Source organism: Dermacentor andersoni, chromosome 7 (assembly GCF_023375885.2).
Source record: "Dermacentor andersoni chromosome 7, qqDerAnde1_hic_scaffold, whole genome shotgun sequence".
NCBI lineage: Eukaryota > Metazoa > Arthropoda > Arachnida > Ixodida > Ixodidae > Dermacentor > Dermacentor andersoni.
In genome coordinates, this window is record NC_092820.1 from 100,303,243 (window position 1) to 100,309,048 (window position 5,806).

The following is a 5,806-nucleotide window of genomic DNA, read 5'->3' on the forward strand; positions in this document are numbered from 1 at the left end:
GATGCACTTCGAGCTGTTGGTGTCTGTAGCTTGTCCAGTAGAACACGAATAGCACTCACCAGAGAGCTGATCATAACAACAATTTGTTGATCTTAGTCCGCCAATTCATCAGGAACAGACGAAGTGTCCCCTACTGTAGAAGTATCATTTCGCTCAGTAGGGGCATGTAGCTTCGGGAGTGCAGGCCACGCGTCAGCAGCCGTGCTGTTCGATGCACCCTTGTCCTTTGAGCTGACTGCCTTTGGCCTGGGCGGAAGAGTGGGTGGTAATATACGTGTGCGGCGTTCTGCAGAGGCTTTGGAGGCTCTTGATCGACGTCGGCGACGTGATCGTCGTCGCTTAATAGATGCTGCTGCTTCTCGGTGAGACGATTGGTCTCTAACCATTTTCTTCAATATTTGCATTTCCTTTCGAATCAAAGGGCATTCCTTCGAAGATGCATCGTGAGGGCCGCTGCAGTTTGTGCACTTCAGCACACTGGCCTCGCACGTGTTTGTGGTTTGGGGCCCAGTGCAGCGAGAACAGACGGTAGTGTTATTGCACACACTACTCACATGGCCAAGTTTCTTGCACTTCCAGCACTGCAGCGGTTTTGGTATAAAGGGGTGAACTGCGTGTCGGAAGTGGCCCACTTTTACGTGCGATGGGAGGGATTCGCCCTTAAATATGATCTTCACACACCGTGACGTGCCGAGACGAAACGCGTTTGTGATGATGGTGTTTTCCGTAGCTGGCTTGATTAAGATTGACAGATTGGAGTCGACGATGGTCTCGTCAACATCGTAAATTACGCCAGTACGGACTTGTTTGCCGAGCGGAATATAAGGGCGGACTTTCATCCCGCCAAGTTCCGTGACCTTGCGCAAGGAATCCAACGCAGCCGCGTGTTCTACGTCAATAGCTAGCACGTTCTTACGGGTGTTCACCCTGATGTCTTTGATTTCGTTTGGAACCAGCGCCTCTAGATGAGAAGACACGGCTTGCCTGTTGAGTCGTCTCAGGTTGTCACTGTCGAGAACTGGCGAGAACAGGATGGTGAGCTCCTCGGTATCCCGCGAAGATCTCACGGTGGACTCACTCGAATTCGATGATGCGCTGAGAAATCTTCGCTTTGCTTTACGACTCCGCACCAGCTCGAAGGTGTCGTCGCAAGAATCTTCACTGCTGACATAGTACTGCATGGTGTCGTCGCTGTCAGTGTCACTCTCGGTGCCGTTGCGCTTCCTGGAGGCAGCCGCCGCGGGCACTGCCGAGCCCGGCGGACGCGCGTGAGGCTCCATCTCCATCGCAGTTAAGGAGGAAATAGCAGTCCACTAGCAAAGTCTAAGAAATTCATAAAATGAGTAGAGCTGGAAGAGCCGGCGTTCTGCCTAAAAAAGCGCCGTCCGAGGAGTTCGTGAAAGCGCAATGCTAATCCTTGCTAGATCGGAAATGCTTCGCTGGTTGGGCTATACTGTCATATTGTTTGGCAATCAAAGAAGATGGCACATTACTTTACGATGAATGGTTCTTAGATATTGCAAGTTTCTCTGAACTAATGTTGAACAATTAATTACATCTTCGGTTCTACGCACCAAAACCACGATTTGATTGTCAGGCACGCCGTAGTGGGGCACTGCGGATTTGTTACTACCACGTGGGGTACGTGAGTGATCTTGCGCTATGACCTCCTTTCTTTAAATTGCGGGGTTTTACGTGCCGAAATCACGTTCTCATTATGAGGCACGCCGTAATGGGAGACTCCGAAAATTTCGACCCCCTGGGCTTCTTTAACGTGCGCCCAAATCTATGTACACGGGCGTATTCGCATTTCCCCTTCATCGAAATGTGGCCGCTGTAGCCAGGTTTGAACTCGATGCTTTTAAAGTAAGCATGGCGAAGCGAAACGTCGCCAATAGAAATTTAAGTACTAGTATAAACATAACTAGGAAACTAATAGACACGTAACTGGGCGGTTGGTAACTACAATTTGCCTATTTCGTTGCCTCAGGAATGTGAAGGTGCCGACTTAGCCGATAACTCATGAAACGGCGCTTTGAGATTCTTTACTGGATTACTACTACCATAATATTAATACTGCACAAATAAACCCATTTTTCATTTTGCATATGCCTTTAAAAAATCGCAAGAATGAGAATGTTGGCTTTCACCGTTCGGAAAATATCAGAAAAAGACCTACAGGCGACAACTTCATGTCTAAATAGAAGTAAATTAGCGGTAATGGATAGGCACAGTTCAGTATCGTTGCGGTGGTTTAAAAGCAGGTATAGCAGTTTTTGTTCACACGAAGGCAGAAACTGATCCTTACACATGTGGCTAGTCATATATGGTAGCACTTGATCACACCTTGATGCACTAAAGGCAAGTGTAATTTATATCTAGTGTAACTGAAGATAAATTATTTAGCAATGCGTCCAAACTAGCACTGCCATAAAGTTGGGTGCACGATACATTAAAAAAAAATTGCGCTTGCCATAATTTGTAATTGATTATGTTTGGTTTCGTGTGCTACGCTAAGAAGTTTCAGAAAATGAAGAAAAAAATACGGGGATACATTTGGCTGCGCAAGAATGCGCGCACCTGTTCTGGAGGGGTTTCTTAAAGGGCCCCTCACCAGGCTCCACAGCACATTTTGTTTATACGCTGGAAGTTGTTGCGTGTCATCTAGGGAGCGTTGTGCCGCAAAAATTTTTCAAATCGGCTCATTAATACCCTCGGTATAAATATTTCAGTGCCGCGATCCCATGATTTCAGTAGGCGCGTACTAGTGCATAGCGAGACTCTCTCTCTCTCTCCGCTCGCCCCGTCTAGCCTACGCAAGCGGAATTCCTTCCCTGCGTCCTCCCATAGCGGACCTCGAAGATCACGTGACACATAGGTCACGTGTCCCGCCTTCACTTTTTTTTTCTCCTCGTTTTTTTTTTCGGCGATGCGCACCTAGCGCTGCGGGTGTTGCGCGCGAGCTGTTATCGTTTCGCGCAGCGCACGATCTTGCGCGCTGTGCACAAGGACAGATGAGTAGCGGTATAATTCAATCCTACAGAAATACTGATGAACAACAGGCTTATCGCAGAGCATGATCACACGCTGGAACACGGTAGAAGATGGCATAGTTTCGGTAGCTGCGCACGTGGCCGCACGACCGTGGGAACAAGCAGATTAAGCGGAAGTACATCTCTATTGCTTCGGTGCGAAGTAAAAAAAAAGAAAAACACGCAGACCTTCCGTTTGTGCGTTGTATTATTTCTCTAAACTTCAGTTCGTCAATTCAAGCAACAGATCACAGAGTTTAACAGATGTCTTGAATAATTCTCGAAGTAGCGTGTCACCATGAGCGACGTCACACTGCGGACACGACTACGTAGGCGCAGGTACACGAGTACGTTATCCTCCGGCTTGGAGCGCGGCGGCCGCGAGGAGAAGGACAAATGGCGTTCGGTTTGAAATTTCAGATCTTTTCGCGGCGAGTAGAGATGCAATAATTTGCAGACGCGATCGTTATTGTGCAATGTATGCTGTGCGCTTGTCAGCTCACAATGGCCAGACCTGGTGAGGGCTGTTATTTACGCGACGGAATTGAAGGCCACAGCAGATTCTGGTGTAGATACGCTACCAGCTTTCGTGATGGAGAGTCGAAGGCGAAAACACGCGTTTTCGAAAATGTCTGCTTCTTCCGCCGGTCTTCACAAAGGGCTGCAAAGGGCATTTTATGTAACCACCGTGGTCGGACTGGCGAACACGACGACAAGAGGTCGAGCGGCCGAGCTCAGAGACGGTGTTTCGCCCCGTGCTACCAAGAAGGTTGCACTGTCAGCCCCTCGTGCTCGCTGCTCGGAGTAACACTTTGGAAGGTTCTTTGACCGCTGTCTTGAGGGTGTCCACAGAAAAATAAGGGGGTGTCGTTTTCGTAAACATTACTCCTCTGAGGCTTTCAAGGACTGAAAGGTCGCAGCTCGATCAGATCATCTCCGAAAGTTTGCAAAGATCAGACGTTAGTGAAATTATTTTGTTGTTCTGTCTCTGACAACTGTGCCGCGGGCGTCTTGGTGCGCATTTTGCAAGTTGTCAGTATTGTTAGAAATAGTGTCATTTATCAGATGCCTGATTGTCCTTACTGACTAAGAGACGTGAAAGTACCTGGACAGTAAAGAAGCACTTTTTTGCCTGCCGAGGGATCACTCTAGTCGCATTGCTTAATCAAACCTGGTCAACTTCTTTCACAAGTAAGCTCTGTACGACCTTCAATTTGTACCATTGATTAAGTTTCACAACAAGACCTGCCGCCCTCTCGTTAATGCTACAGAATTCGTGTATGTTACCCTGGCTTTACCCATGATGGTAATACTGTGATGATATTGCTGAAGAGGCGTGGGCGGCAACGGACCACTGCGCTTTTGCGGTTGTCCCTGCCCGGCGATGACGGGTTCCGAAAGTGCTGCAGCAGCGTTGTGTCTTGAGGCCGCTAAGTGTTTCTTCATCAATGCGATCATATTTGAGCTGGCAAAATTAAATCACGCAGATAATTCAACGAGAGCACCCTTCAGCGTTGTCTGCTTCCCTGCAATTGTTATGCGCTGCAGTCTGCCATGTTTTTTTTTTTTTTTTTATAGTGCGAGATCTGCGTAACCATATACACGTTTTGGGCCTGAGACTGTGTGAAAGGGACTAGACGAGCACTAGTATGCTGTGCTTTCTTTTTAAAAGGCGAGTAGCATGTTCGTGCCCTGCGCAAGCCCCATACTTGTGCTGCATTTTTATTCTACTTTGTCATTTTGGTGGTGGTGTACGGAGAACATACCACGATTCAGGAGAGGGCGATAAAATAATTTGCTATGTTTTACCACGCTGCGCGCCGTGACAGGAAAACCTCTAGCGCCTATGAGTTTCCGGGAGGCTACATATAGAGACGAAGCAAGTACGAAACGCATGCTCTGTAAAACCAACGCACTCAGCAACATAACCACTTAGTAGGCCAGTGAGTGTGCACGAGATAGAAGCCAATCGTCCTTATTGGGGAAGATGTCATGAAATGAGGAGCAAGCAAGCAAGCTTCACGTGTCACTGATACACATGTACGTAGGACACGCGAGTTTTTTTCGCGATGGCACAAAAACATCCAGTCGACGAAGTAATGTTTGGAATAGTGTGTCAAGGTATAGAGGAAGGCCTGCTTAGCAACGTCTAGAAATTCCAGCAGTTTATCACGCATGGTAAAGGCAGTTACAATAGCTTTTCTATTAAACGTCTGGTATATGTCCCTTGTCTGTCTTTTGGAAAAGCCTCAAATCTCGCAATCTAACCTTACCCTGAGTCTTGAGTTCGTCTCCTTTGGGAATCATTGCGATGCAGATGTGAGTGCCTTGTGGATAAAGGTTGAGCAGAGCTACTCTGGCTATTGGCCAATCGGCAAAAGTGTGGGCTTTGGTCATGCGTTGATTGAACAGGAATTGATAAAATAACCCTTACATGTTCTAGTGTGACTCATTAGCTTTTTTTTTCTTTCCAGGTCTCCTAGGTGTAAGGGGTCACAGTTGCGCGTCGTCACAGGTTTAAGCATCGAAATTTCCAGTTCTTGTTCGCAATCGCGAGATACCCGGAAGCCGTTGAATTTAAACTGAGATGCAAAGAAAACAGAGCTACGTTCACGGCCCAGAGTGGCCAAGTTATCGCCCTCGCTACCAAGGTAAATTGAAATGAATATTTGACCATCCATCCTTTAAGTAGCTTCCCAACTTCGGTCCGGCAGGCAGAAGAGCATCGAGAGTTTGCTTGAATGTGCACACCTAACAGCGAAGCAACAAAGTAA